We start from the raw sequence: 13,432 nt of genomic DNA, 5'->3' as shown, positions 1-13,432 counted from the left end.
TCCATTCTTGTATGAAATGTACATCACATTACAGTGATATTGTAACCATATTTTTCGTAGTGTACTTAGGAGTAATGCTATGTGATGTCACTTCCTGTTTTGTCAAGGAGCAAGAGTTTGTGTTCTATCATTTCCCGGGATGTCACTTCGGGGTGGGGTCAAGAGACATCCCTTCCTGTGATGTCATCAGATGTCAATGGTTTTGTGATGTCACTTCTACAACCCTAGGCATTTTGGTGAAATAACGTCCCTGAACAAGTCCCACCATGTGATCGACTCAGCTCAGACTTTAGAGTGGTTCAACTAGCAGCTCCTCTCTTTTTTAGCTCATGTCCCTTGAGAGATATGTAAAAGGTCAGGCCATGCCCCCACCCCTAAGAGGCAGGAGAGAAGTAAAAAATGAGTGTGTGCCCTCACCCATTCAGGGCAAGGCAGATGGAAAATAAATGTGTTTGCCCTCACCCCTGCAAGTAGAAGTGATGCAACCATCTAGGTAGGGCAGTAGAGGCATACACATTTAGTGTATGCCTCCGCTGCTGCGAGACAAGAGAGATGTAAAAATTCAGGCTGTGCCCCTACTCTTGAGAGGCAGAAGAGATGTACAACTTGAGTATGTGCCCCCACTCCTGCAACACAGGAGTGACATAATAATTAAAACTGAGAGACAGGTGAGATGTAAAAATTCATGCTGTGGCCCCACCCCTGTGACACAGGATAGACATAAACACTGAGTGTGTAAATGACAGTTAGATCATTGGAAAATGTACGATAAAGTGGTCATGCACACCTGTGTTAGGCTTTGACAGTAGGCACACACAATACAGCACACTTGGTACACTTGGCCCAATCTCCAGCCGAAGACCACAGGAGACTCCTCTGGGAATACCAATGAGAAATAAATTGCCTCATCCCAGCAACACCAGGGAAGAAATCAGAGAGACCAACCACTGATGGCCTAGGCAATCAGCTGACAAGAGCATGTGTCATCCCCTCTGGTTTATGGCTTCACTTTATGTCTGGAACGTCATTTCCAGTAGCCATCTTGGATTGGTGACATCACTTCTAGTGGCCATCTTCGATTGATGAGATGAGTTCCTGTGGCCATCTTGAATCAATGGCATCACTTCCTCTGCCCATCTTGCATCAGCCCAATCTCCAGCAGAAGCCCACGAAAGGTTCCTCTGGGAACACCAATGAGAAAGAAATAGCTTCATCCCAGCAACACCAGGGACAAAATTAGAGCGACCAGCCACTGTTGAACTAAGTGATCAGGTGATGAGAGTGTATGTCTTCCCTTCTGAACTCCTGGCTCTTCCTTTTAGTGGGCCTAATCTCTGTGTTTTCTGTATTGTCTCTGACCAACGCTACTATGCCCATGGGCCTTTGTCTTAGCGTTTTAGAAATAAATTAAATAAATAAATAAACTCCCTAGAGGCATCCAGCCAGGCACATCCCAGTTAAGGGTGGAACGGTGTAGGGTGAAAATCAGCCATTGACCAGCCTCTTTGCCTTTTAGCCTATGAGCCTTTGCTTTGCTGTGTCCTGCTACTTGTCTCTAAGTACCCATTAGTGATTCTTCACTGATGCCCACAGGGTGCAAGGGCGCAGGTGCTTGCTCCCGCTTGGAGGGAGCCTGGAATCCTCTTTCACTGCCTGCATTGCTGCTATTAAGCCACGCCCCCTTCAAGGATAAATACGGCGTGTTGCACCTGCAATGGTAGAAGCGCACGGGGTGTAAGATCACAGGTGTTTGCTCCTGCTTGGAGGGTGCCTGAAGTTCTCTTTCACTGCCCGCATTGCTGCTATTAAGCCCCGCCCCCTTCAAGGATAAATACGGTGGGTTGCACCCACGAGGGTGGAAGCCCACGGGGTGCAAGGGCAAGGGTGTTTGCCCCCACATAGAAGGAGCTTGGAGTCCTCTTTCACTGCCGCTATTAAGCCCTGCACCCTTCGAGGATAAATACGGTGGGTTGCACCCACGAGCACGGGTGTTTGCTCCCGCTTGGGTGTTCGCTCCTGCTGGTGGAGAAAAAACTGCATCACAGAGGGACTGTCATGAGGTGAGCCCAACTAACTTTTCGGAAGTGCTGTTTCCGTGCCACATTAATATCATTGACATTGACTACATTGTGTGAGAAGGTTAGCCTCCCCTGGGATGTTTCAGTGGAAAATGGCTGGAGTCACGAACAGGGAGGACCCTCTTTCACCTTTCCCCCCTCTTCCTTAATCAATCTGCTCTCCTCTCAAACCTGCAGGGCCCCCTGGACACGATGACTAAGCGGAAACCCATAGTGGGACAACGAAAGGGGGGAGGGTGCCTCATAAACCCAGGATGGAGAAAAGCCAGGGCGGTGGAGCCTGCGTAGGGTGCTTCAACGGGGTTGGAGCATGTACTCAACTGCCCACAGACATCGCTTACAATCCGGGGGAGTCAATGGGGGGGTCACTGGGGAGCCAGAATTTGAGACTCTTAACACCCACAGCTCTCAAGGAGGGCCTCGCTCACGGTCTCCCGGGATCATTTTAGGCCCTGTTCCGCACACATTCCGGGCTCCTGCCATAGCTGGATTCCTCTCAGATGATCAGGTACCCACCGTCAACCTGCTAACCCCTAGTGGGGGTCTTGATCGTATGGCTACCGATGATCTCCTTGATATCCTGGGCAATGGCTGTGAGAGGATTGCCATGGGTATAGCAAAACTAACCAGAGGTTGTGCTCTCACGGCCTTACGCCTGGTGCCTGTTCCTCCCCACCTACCTTTTGGCTCGAACCCCGGCTACGGCCCAGATACCACATGTTCAACCGCAGACCCACGGATGAAACCGGCCATTGCTGAAGTTCATCTCTCGTCTTCTTTCATCCCCCTGGGTTATTATTATTATTATTGTTATTATTATTAATGATCCAATGGTCCTGGCTCGGACGGCCCTGGTGAGGGAAAGCAGTCCAGCCTCCCCTTGTTATACTTGGAGTGAGCCCTCATCAGAGGTGTTCTCGGGGGCCATCTCATTCCTATGCCTCAGCCCACTTTGGGTACCCAAACCACCCATCCAAGGTAAGCCTTGCCCATCTGGCTCATCTCCCACAGTACCCATTAATCTGACAAGCTACTTCTGTTAACAACTGCTCCCCGAATTGGCAGACATTAAAAACCTATTACTGGTCCTAATCAAGGGGTTGATGGGGGCCAGGGAGAGGGGATGGCGGGGAGGGTTGGGGAGAGCACCCCATGGGCTGCCCTCAGAGTCTCGATTGCTCCAACCAGGAAGAGCCAACCAGAAGTGGCAAAACAACTATCACCAACCTCACTGAGAAAGTCTAGCAAGAGTCCAAACTCGAGGAATGAGTCCCCACCTTTGCGAATCTTCCGTTGACGGCCCCAGGAAAGTCCCGCCCAGTGGGGAGGGCAGGTAATGCCTCAATCCCCTGCCAAGGGAGGTTGCAGCAGAGGCATCATGCACAAGAAGGACGCAGAAGCTCTACGGTGTTCCTTCTTGGGGTTCCAAAACTACCGTCTGGCTGTAGAGAACCAAGGGACACCCTCTCGAATAAATGCCTACATTGGATACGGTCTGTAGGGGACTGTGCATTTGTGACCAAGGGCTCATTGTTGGAGTGCGCCAGACTGTCTACGGAACTATCTGCTAAAAATGACACGGTTAAACTGGTCTTCACGGACGAGTACATGGCAAGGGTTGCTCTGAAAAAATGCAATCACCTTGGGCGGTCCCGAAGAAGTGGAATTACAGTCAGCTCTTCCCCGAACATTGCTTTTGTGCCGCTCCCTGGCGGTCCCAATAGCAACAGTCCTCTCTCTTGGGCAAACCTTAAGCCTTTGGGCTCGAGGCGATTGGGGTTGTCGGCTTTGAACCCATGATAAAAATTCTGCCAGGAGGACTCTGGGAGAGTGCTGCTCATTCAATTGATTTGCTGTTTACTTTTCTGTGATTACTGTAATACTGTATTAGAAATGTTTTTTTGCTAGGATGTACTTTGATGGCCTTTCAGGCTGAATAAAGTTGTTTGACTGTGATTCTTCACTGCTTCACCCTCGTCATGCTATCTCTTCCTTGCCTTCCTACTTCTCTCTTCACTATTCTCCACTCAGAACCATCTCAATTCTCTTCCCATCCCTATCATCTTTTCTCCTCAGTGCCACCCCTCTTCTCACTCCACTACTCTCTCTATTCCCAAAACCTATTCCAACCCTAACTCCCATCACACTTCCTCTTCTCACATCTACCGCTAGTCACTCTCTATTTCTCAGACTCAATGTCGCTTTGCTTCTAGATCTCATTCTCTTTCCATTGCTTTTTGGAATGCAGTCTGTCTACAATAAAACCTCCTTTCTCCCTGACTTCTTCCTTTCTCATTCTCCTTCTCTTGACCTCATTCCCTTACTGAAACCTGTATATCTCCCTCTGACCTTGCAACACTTGCTACCTTTCATGGTGGATGACTGTTTTTATCCTCCAACCTTCCTATCTCTCCTACTCCCCTGTCTCCCACTGATTCTTCCTCATTCGAATACTCTATCTCCACAATCACTGCCCTTCATGGCATACATATTATTTCTCTCTACTGGCTACTGGGTTCTGTAGGTCAATTCTTTGACCTCATATCCCAACTATCTGACTCTCTCCCTCCCGAACACCACCTCATTGAAATTGGTGACTTCAACCTCTCCCCTCTCTCTTACGGTCTATCCACTGATTGTAACTCTCTTCTACTTAACCGTCACTTTCTTCTGTCCACTAAGGGTATACTCACTCCTACTCCCTCTGAATACTCTTCTCAGGTGGCCAGGGAAAGGTCATCGCTCTTAAATCCTGACCTTGGGGGTTGAGAAGCGAGGGAGGATCACCAGGGTGGAGGGTTCTTGGGCATTGGGAGTGGGGTAACCACAGGCGAGACATGGTAGCCCCTTTCCCTATTGAAAACCAGCCTAACCCTCCCCGGCCTCTTAGGGTTACTGTCAGACAGCTGCCCTCATTTTCTCACATATTTCTCATATATTTCCTATGACAGTGCTGAGACGAGGTAGAGGCGACTAAGAGTAGTGAACACCCATAACCAGTAACTCCTTTCACCACTCTAGTAATGGGACGAGGAAGATGCCTGCAGAGTACTGTGAAGGTCAGGCATGTCCCTCTAACTATGGTCAGGCAAGTTCAATTAAGAGCTCACACCTGCAACCTGGCAGGTGGTTGCAGGTGTATAGGAAGAGACCAAGAGAGCAGCAAAGAGACCAACAGATGGAGCAGAAGGAGTCCAGTGCAGCTACCCAACAGGACCGCAGGAGACCGGTGAGTGAAAGGGAGCATCACTTGAGACGGGCCGCTCTGATTGGGCTGGATGTAAGGTGAATGAATGCAGAGTGAGCTGAAAAAGCATACACAGAGTGGGAACAAACCCAAAGTCACGGGTGGCCTGGAAATTAGGCAACAAAGTAAATATGAATATTGAATATCTTACTGAATGAAAAGTTTGAGAGCAAAGCTACGAATTAATGAAAGTTAAATGAGAAAGTGCCCATTTGAAAGCAACATCTGAAATACAAACACAAGTGTGAAAGAACATGGCAGAAAGGTGGGGAATAAACTAAGACCTCTGCAAAGTGAACTTTGTGAATAAATATAGTGCAGCAAGGCCCACGACTGTCATAGGATGTGTGACACATGGGGCAAAGTCAAGAGGCTAATTAGGAGCTTTCAGGAGAGTGAGAAACTGCACATAAAGCCAAGAGGCCGATAAGAAGAAGCTAAGTGAATGTGAATCTGTACACAGGGAAGATACAGAAGAACCTGTGTTGGCTGATGAGCCTAAGGTTCCTGGTTGCGCAACCTGTGATGGGTGGACCGTGTGGTCTGACAACTGGGCCTAGACCAGGGAACCCTCCATTGTGGAAGTTAAAGACATTGCGAAACAAACCAAGAAGGAGCACTGTGAATGAAATGTTCATGCAATCCAGGAGTGTCAAGTTGATCTGGAATTGTGTTTAACATTGAAAGACTGAGAACAGTATACATTGCTACGCTGAAGTCCTGGGCAAGGGAACCCTGACTCAAGACCCTTTTCTTTTGAACTGTGTTGCCCTAAGCTTGGGGAAGGGAACCTCGAGGATTTGTGGAACTTTCTTGAGCTTGGGGAAGTGTAGCTGAAAAGGAAGATAAGAGACTGAAGAATCTCAGAACTTTGTTTTGATCACCATTTCTTTGATCATTGATATCCCTACACATTACACATTGTTTAGCATTCGTTGTAAGGGCAAGGATAGGTTTTGGCACAGACAGACTTTTAAGTTGACCTCTTTGACTCAGACTTTCCTTAGTTTCATTCAGGTAGGGAAATCCCACCTAGCATAGGGCAAGTTAGGCCTTCAACCATCCTGAAATCTGATTTAATAAACCATCCTATTTTTTACTTTAGGTCTGTTGTCTGTGTCTTGCTTCATGATTCCTTCACACCACCCATTCAACTGAAAACGCCTTTAAACCTATTCTCATCTCCTCTCAACTCTCTGCCTCTAATACCTGCACCGCTCCTTCTCCCTCCAATCACTCTATCATCTTTGCCTCAATTGCCACTCCTGCTTCATCCTCACTCTCTCATCTACTACAACTATTACTAATCCTCTGCTTAACTTACTTTTCCATCCACTGAAGAAGCCTTCACTAACTTTGACACTGCTCTTTATGCTCCCTTCTCCTCCCACTACCCTCTTACTACATTCACTCCTAAATACTCCCCTCGACTGCCCTGGATTACAACACATATCCACACCCCAAAAACAACAATGCAGAAAAAGCTTGCAATGGCAAAGGTCAAGACTTTGATCTCCAACTCTAAGTGCTCTCCAAAACTATTCTCCTACTTGTGACTGCAAAATATGACTTCTACGTCTCTCTCATTTTGTTTCAGTCCTCCCAAACTTGGAGCTTCCAAAATTCTCTCAACTCAATTCTCTCTTCTCCTAAACCCAAATCCATCTCCACTACTCTTTCTGCAAATGATATTGATCTCTACTTTGCTTCTAAAAGTTCCACCATTCACAATACCCTAGCTAATTACCTTCTATTCATGTATCCTGATCACTAGCTAATTACCTTCTATTCATGCATCCTGTTCACGTTTCTCCAACACTGCTACCCTCCTCTCCCACTACTATGTCTTCCTTTGCCCCCACCAACAATGAAGAGCTTCTTGTCCTATGTCTCAATGCTGACCCTTTCTGTTCCCCCACTGACTCAACTGCTCCTGCACATTGTGACGCACATAGCTCCCAGTGTTGCCTCACATCTTGCTTCCCTCTTTAACTCCTCTCTTGACAATGGCACTTTTCCCTCACCCTATCAAACCTGATCTAGCTCCTAACTGTCCTGCCAACGTTCACCCTGTCTGTCTTCTACCACACTACTCCAAAACCCTAGAGCGAGTTGGATTCAATTGACTCACTGAGTTCCTTGATACTGATACTCTTAACCTCCAGGACCCTCTTCAATCTGGCTTCTGACCACTGCATTCTACTGATATAGTTCTCCTCAATGTCTGCAACTTCCATCATGCAAACCTTTCATCCATTGTTATTCTTCTCAAACTCTCTGCTACCTTTGATACTGTTAATCATTCTGACCTTCTCTCTACGTTATCTCTCCTTAGCATCAGAGATAAGGCACTCACTTGATTTGCTTCATACCCTGCCTCCAAACACTTTCAGGTGTACTGAACAGCCCTACCTCCCCACTCACCTCCCGTACTTTTGGAGTCTCGCAACGGTCTGTCCTTGGTCACTACTCTTTATTAGCTCTTGTTGCTCTGATCTACTGTTACAGCTTCTCCTATCAACTCTTCTCTGACGACACTCAGATCTTCTACTTTCACTCCTTATCTGACAAGCTGTTGTCAAACATTTGAAACACCCTCTCCTCCATCAAATATTGGATGGCGTCTCACTCACTCATGGTCAACTCCATTAAGATTCAAGTTCTCCACTTCCCAGCCAGTCAAACCGTCCATCTCTTCCCCCCACCCTCTTCTTCCCTTCTGAGTACATTCCTCACTCTGCTTTGGCTCATAATCTCCATGTCATCTTCGACCCTTCACACAACTTCTCACTCTTCATCTCCAAATCTGCCAGGGTGGTCAGGCTCAACCTCCTCAATATCGGAAATATCTGTCATCTTCTTCCTTTCAATACTGTTAAACAGCTAATCTCCTACTTTACACCCTTCTAGATTTGACTACCCTGCCAGTCCCCTCTCTGGCCTTCCCAACTATGCTTTTTCACCTCTAAACAAAGTCCTCAATTTCGCGGCCTGCACACTTTACAACCTTTCTGGCTTAACTTGTACCCAATCTGCCCATCACCAGGTTGGCTGTCTGTCTATGAAACAAATGGCTAAGTATAAACTTCTTCTCATTATCTTCAAAACTATCCATGGACTCGCCCTATAATAACTATTTGCTCATCTCCCTACTCTCCTCCTCACTTGTTACGATCATCCTCGGCTCACCTCCTTGCCACCTCTCGAACCCCCTGTGCTCCCTTCATTTCTTCTCTCGCTCTCTCCTCGCTCACCACCATGGAATGCTCTTCCCCACCCTCTCCATATTGCTCTAACTGTAACACTATTTAAATCCAACTTCAAAGCCCTCCTTCTTTCTGAAGCACCTGTTTTCTAGCACTCTACACTACTGCATCGTCCTGTTTTCCTCTCTTACTACACTTTATCGACAACTCTGCTGGACATTTCCGTCACCCCTCAACCCAGCACTTCCTCCACCATCCCATTCCTCTGTCATTCTACCCTGTCTATTTCTCTGGTTTACGTTGCCACCTTCTCCTGTAACATCTGGTCTTCAAGTTACATTCTAACCCATTTTAAAGGACTTGTTCTCTGCTATGTGATCGATGGTAAATGTTGTACATGTTTTTGTGCCACAAATACATTACATTCCCTGTGATTTTTATATGTAAATAAATAAATACTTCAGACTCTGGGTGGGTGCATCATAACAATAGTTCTTTATCATTACCTCAGTCACCAACATCCATCACTACCACAAAACAATTTAATCTCCAGAACCTAAGCTAGAAGTATCAACAGAAACCACAGTAGCCACCGCCCCACACCCCTACTGCCCAGGCTTCCCTCTCTACTGGGAAACAGCAGTTCATCTTATAATTTAATTATGATCTGCTGCTTACTTTGAGGATCCTGTTTCAGCATGGTGAAAGTATCAATTTCTTACCATAGTCGACTGGGATATGGTGCTCATTCATTTAAATGAACATTATGTGTTAAATAGAAGCTTCTCCTTTTGTCAGAGACAATACCGTCAGTGTCACTTAAATGTGTTTCAGATTAGGATGTCTATGGCTAGATGATACTGGCCACACAGAACTGCTTAGAGAACCAATAGTGGTGTTTGTATTTGCCAAGCTGTACTTGCCAAGCTGTTATGTGTAGCTCATATTACCGATCCACTATCTATGCAGCTGTAGGTCCACTATCGGTTGCTCTGCCAGGTTCAGGCACATTGAAGAATGCAGAATCTGGGAGTCCCACATTGGCGTATGTGAGAGAGTTAGATATCCTACATGATTCAACCATGGCCAAATGCTCTCTTTGTTCTGGGAACACATCTTGCATAGGAAAACAAATGCCGTATAAATACAAGGAATAGATTCCTAGACGTGGTCTGCCCCCTAAGTAATCTGATCTTCCCATCAGCCAGGTCCTTCCATTTGAATGTGATTCACACTTTCGGAGGCCTGTAGTCTAACTCCTGGGACAGGCGGATGGTGGAATCACTCGAGGGGGCAGAACTATGTCAACAAATGGCTCGGCACAGCCTAATTTCATAGAACCTTCTAACTAGTAGTGCCATGGCAACTGTATTATCAGTAGTCATATATTTCCAGCTCTGAGCTTCAAAGATAATTACACCAAATTATCTGCTGACAGGCAGGGGATGACATGCCATTTTACATTGTGATTCATCCCATTACATGCCAAGAAAGAAATGCACTATTTAAGCAATATGCCCCGAGCGGCGGGGGCATTACCGACTCAGGTAATACCCCGGGGCCCATAGTTATAGGCCCCGAACGAAGCCCCAGGGCATTGCCAGAGTCGGTAATGCCCCCGCCGCGAGGGGCATATACCTATTAGTACCCTGGCCCACAAAAACTGTGTGACCGGGGCACTAAAAGCTTTATTTTATGCCCGAAACGCTGCAGCGTTTTGGGAAAAAAAAGACGTCAAAGAAAATGGCCACCATGGAAAGGGAAAACGGAGTCTGTTTTCCCTTTCCATGGCGGCCATCGGGAGCGGATACGCTGGAAACAGAAGCGTTTCCAGCGCGTCCACTCCTGAAAAAAAAAAGGTAAGTGGGGTTGGGAGGGCGGAAGGTAGGGGGAGGAAAAACAAAGAAAAAAAAAACATACCTGGTTCCCCGGCGGGGGAAGATGGAAGTCTCCAGCTGTGTGGGGACCAAGGCATAGAAGGTAAGTGGGGTGGGGAGGGCAGGGAGGTGGGAGGAGGGAGGGAAGGGAAAAAAAAAGCCTTACCTCTGTCCCCGGCGCGGGGCGAAGGTAGCCTCTCAGCCTTGGGGAGGCTCGGAGCAGGGATGGCCCTGCTTCGAGCCTCCTCATTGGCTGAGGGGCTGCCATGCCCCCTGCCGGGGACAAAGGCCGTGGAATCCCGACGGAGGGATTCCCGGCCTGGTAACGATTCGGCGAGGGCCAATCAGAATGGCTCTTTCATTCTGATTGCGCCCTCGCCGGGTACTAATATATGGAATGACATTTTTGTTTATAACTTTTGAAAGACATGTTGTAGAAGCTTAAATGTTTGTGGTTGTTCAGGTTGCAAAGCTCTATCTTCTGAATGTAAAACAATATTTGTGTTGTTTGTTTAATTTAGCAAATTAGACAAACATGTAGATTTATTTTGTACAGAAACATTGCTCAGTGGTTCTATTCTCCTATCATCTGTACTAGTAGGGCCATTATGTTGAGCTGGGAATAAGATTGTTATGTGGAAGTATCTAATAATGAAAAGCATAAATCTGTCACACACGCATCGCATGTCAGGCTTAAATCGGTCAATCATCTTTAGATTCACATGAGTGTGGGCAATCTGGCAAACTAATTAGTAACATGATTATATGTGGGGAACATGATGTTTCTGAAAATTGCAATTCTTTAATGTAGACATTTTCAAAATGACATCACATCCTATAGGAGGGGAACTGGGTTTGGAAGTTACTCCCATTAGACTGCCGTCTTCATTAATATGCCTAATGAGCATGTAAGGGATGGGTTAGCGTGATGTCACTTTTAGAACATTGTCCAGTCACAAACACCGACCAATTTGATTATAGAAATGATACACACCTTTAAAGGGAGGTGTTTCTAGTCTATAAAAGCCTAACCCCATAGATCTAGGGACTCACTGAAAGACTGGTTGACTGATTGTGGGGAGGAAGGAAAGAAAGAAGAATTGGCAACACAATTAAGGAGAATAGAATAGACTGTGTTCCGTTGGACCCATTTTGGATTACTAGCTGTGCACTATAAGAGAAACCAGGCTATAGAGGGAAATTGACCCTGTATTGCTGACTGATGCCCACTTGTTACCAGAAGGGGAGATGGGAACTAGCTCTTAAGAAGTTTCCCACCTGCTTGTAATACAGACAAAACACATTTTTATGTAAGTACAATGTTAAGAGGACATATAATTCTGAAGGAAGTTATACTCAAAATGTGAATACATTAAATCCCACCCTTTATATTTGTGAAAGTACTGGGGGGGAGAGGCGGTATATACTTTATTGACTGTACAATTTAGGAAATTAGTAAATATTTCAGAAGCGTATGTGCTTCTGGAATTATGGATTTTATCAAATAGATGCAATTGTGTGTATATTGTGAGATCCCCTGACTCCTCTGTGTAATGCACAAGCACAGAAGAATTACTTTGGGAGCCGCAATGTTACCTCACTGTGTACCGCCTGGATAAGAAATTGAATTAAAGTAATTCCTTGATTACATCACCAAGCAGATTTTGGTTACTGGCGCTGAACCACTCAAGAAAAACATGGAAGGGTTATGAACTGCTACCCATTTTCCCACCTTTATGTTGCCCTTTGGAAATGACAAACATGCACATTTACAAATTAAAGCAATAAAAACACAATTGAAGAGAATCTAGCAAACATACATGTTAAACATACAATTTCCTTTTTTAAGTGATTTGCATTCAAGTAGTGTCAAGCTGCCTATATTTTATATTGAGTTTTCTGAAAGGCTGTTTGAGATGCGCACTTGTCTATTGGTTAAAGACGAGGTGTCTACTTTCAAAGAAGAAGTACATGGATTTAGAAAGGGAGGGATGGTCTGATTTAACTTTCTTTTTCCCAAACGAAAGCGTTAGCCTGAACCCTCATACATTTTTCAATTCATGGGTTATGTGCGCTCAAGGTAGACCAAACATCTAAACGGTGATGTGAATATTTACAAAAGTTTATATTCAGTTAAATGTAGCATTGAAAAGTGATGTGACCAGTTTATTGATCATTCTTCATTGTAGCCATCATCGACATTGGAATTTCATAGATGCATTATTTGTTTATATTTACATGGATTTAATTATTTCTATTTTATTAATAGTTGGGCCATACATGAACCTAATCATACATACACATAGGCAATGGCTGCAGCATGCACCATAGAAGTATACTATTTATAATCTGTTAATTCTGGATAGTAAAATAATTAACGCTACCTTATCAGAGTTTTGAGTAATGTTAAACATGGAATAAATAGCTAATAATCCAAGATTTACCACATACTTGTGTTAGTAAAAACAAATCGTATGAAGACCCACAATGCATACAAATCAGAGGCACTTACAGGGAAACTACAGTAAGGAAGAAAGAAAAAACATCATCAGAAAATGTCAATAACATTAAAGTTCATCATAATGTATATAAACAAATTGTGTGTTTGAGGCCTACTTATTGCCCCATATAAGTGCACCATGAGCTGAGACCAAACCCTAGGGAAAGTACTTTAAGAACATACAAGATGGTTAACGTCTAGATATATAACACATTTTCAATTTTCATATTCTGACTGTCAGTGGACAAAACCGCCTGGCCGTGATGTGTCAGTGAACAAAAACAAGTGGCCCAGATATGTGATGTCATCAGTGATGTCATCAATGACATTTGTGATGTCATCTTTGATGTCCTGGGTGTTAGTTTTAGCAGTGCACAGTGGTGGTGCGAGTTTTGCTTATTTTACCATAAATGGCAAATTTCTATGGGCTTTCGGTTTTACTTGTAACCATAACGTCCCTTTAACAACATTTTCCCACAGAATTTCCTAGGTTTTTATTAGTGCAACGTAACCATAACGTCCCC

The sequence above is a fragment of the Ambystoma mexicanum genome, chromosome 1q (genome assembly GCF_040938575.1).
Source record: "Ambystoma mexicanum isolate Mex_15411 chromosome 1q, UKY_AmexF1_1, whole genome shotgun sequence".
Taxonomy (NCBI): Eukaryota; Metazoa; Chordata; class Amphibia; order Caudata; family Ambystomatidae; genus Ambystoma; species Ambystoma mexicanum.
This window is presented reverse-complemented; position numbering follows the sequence as displayed.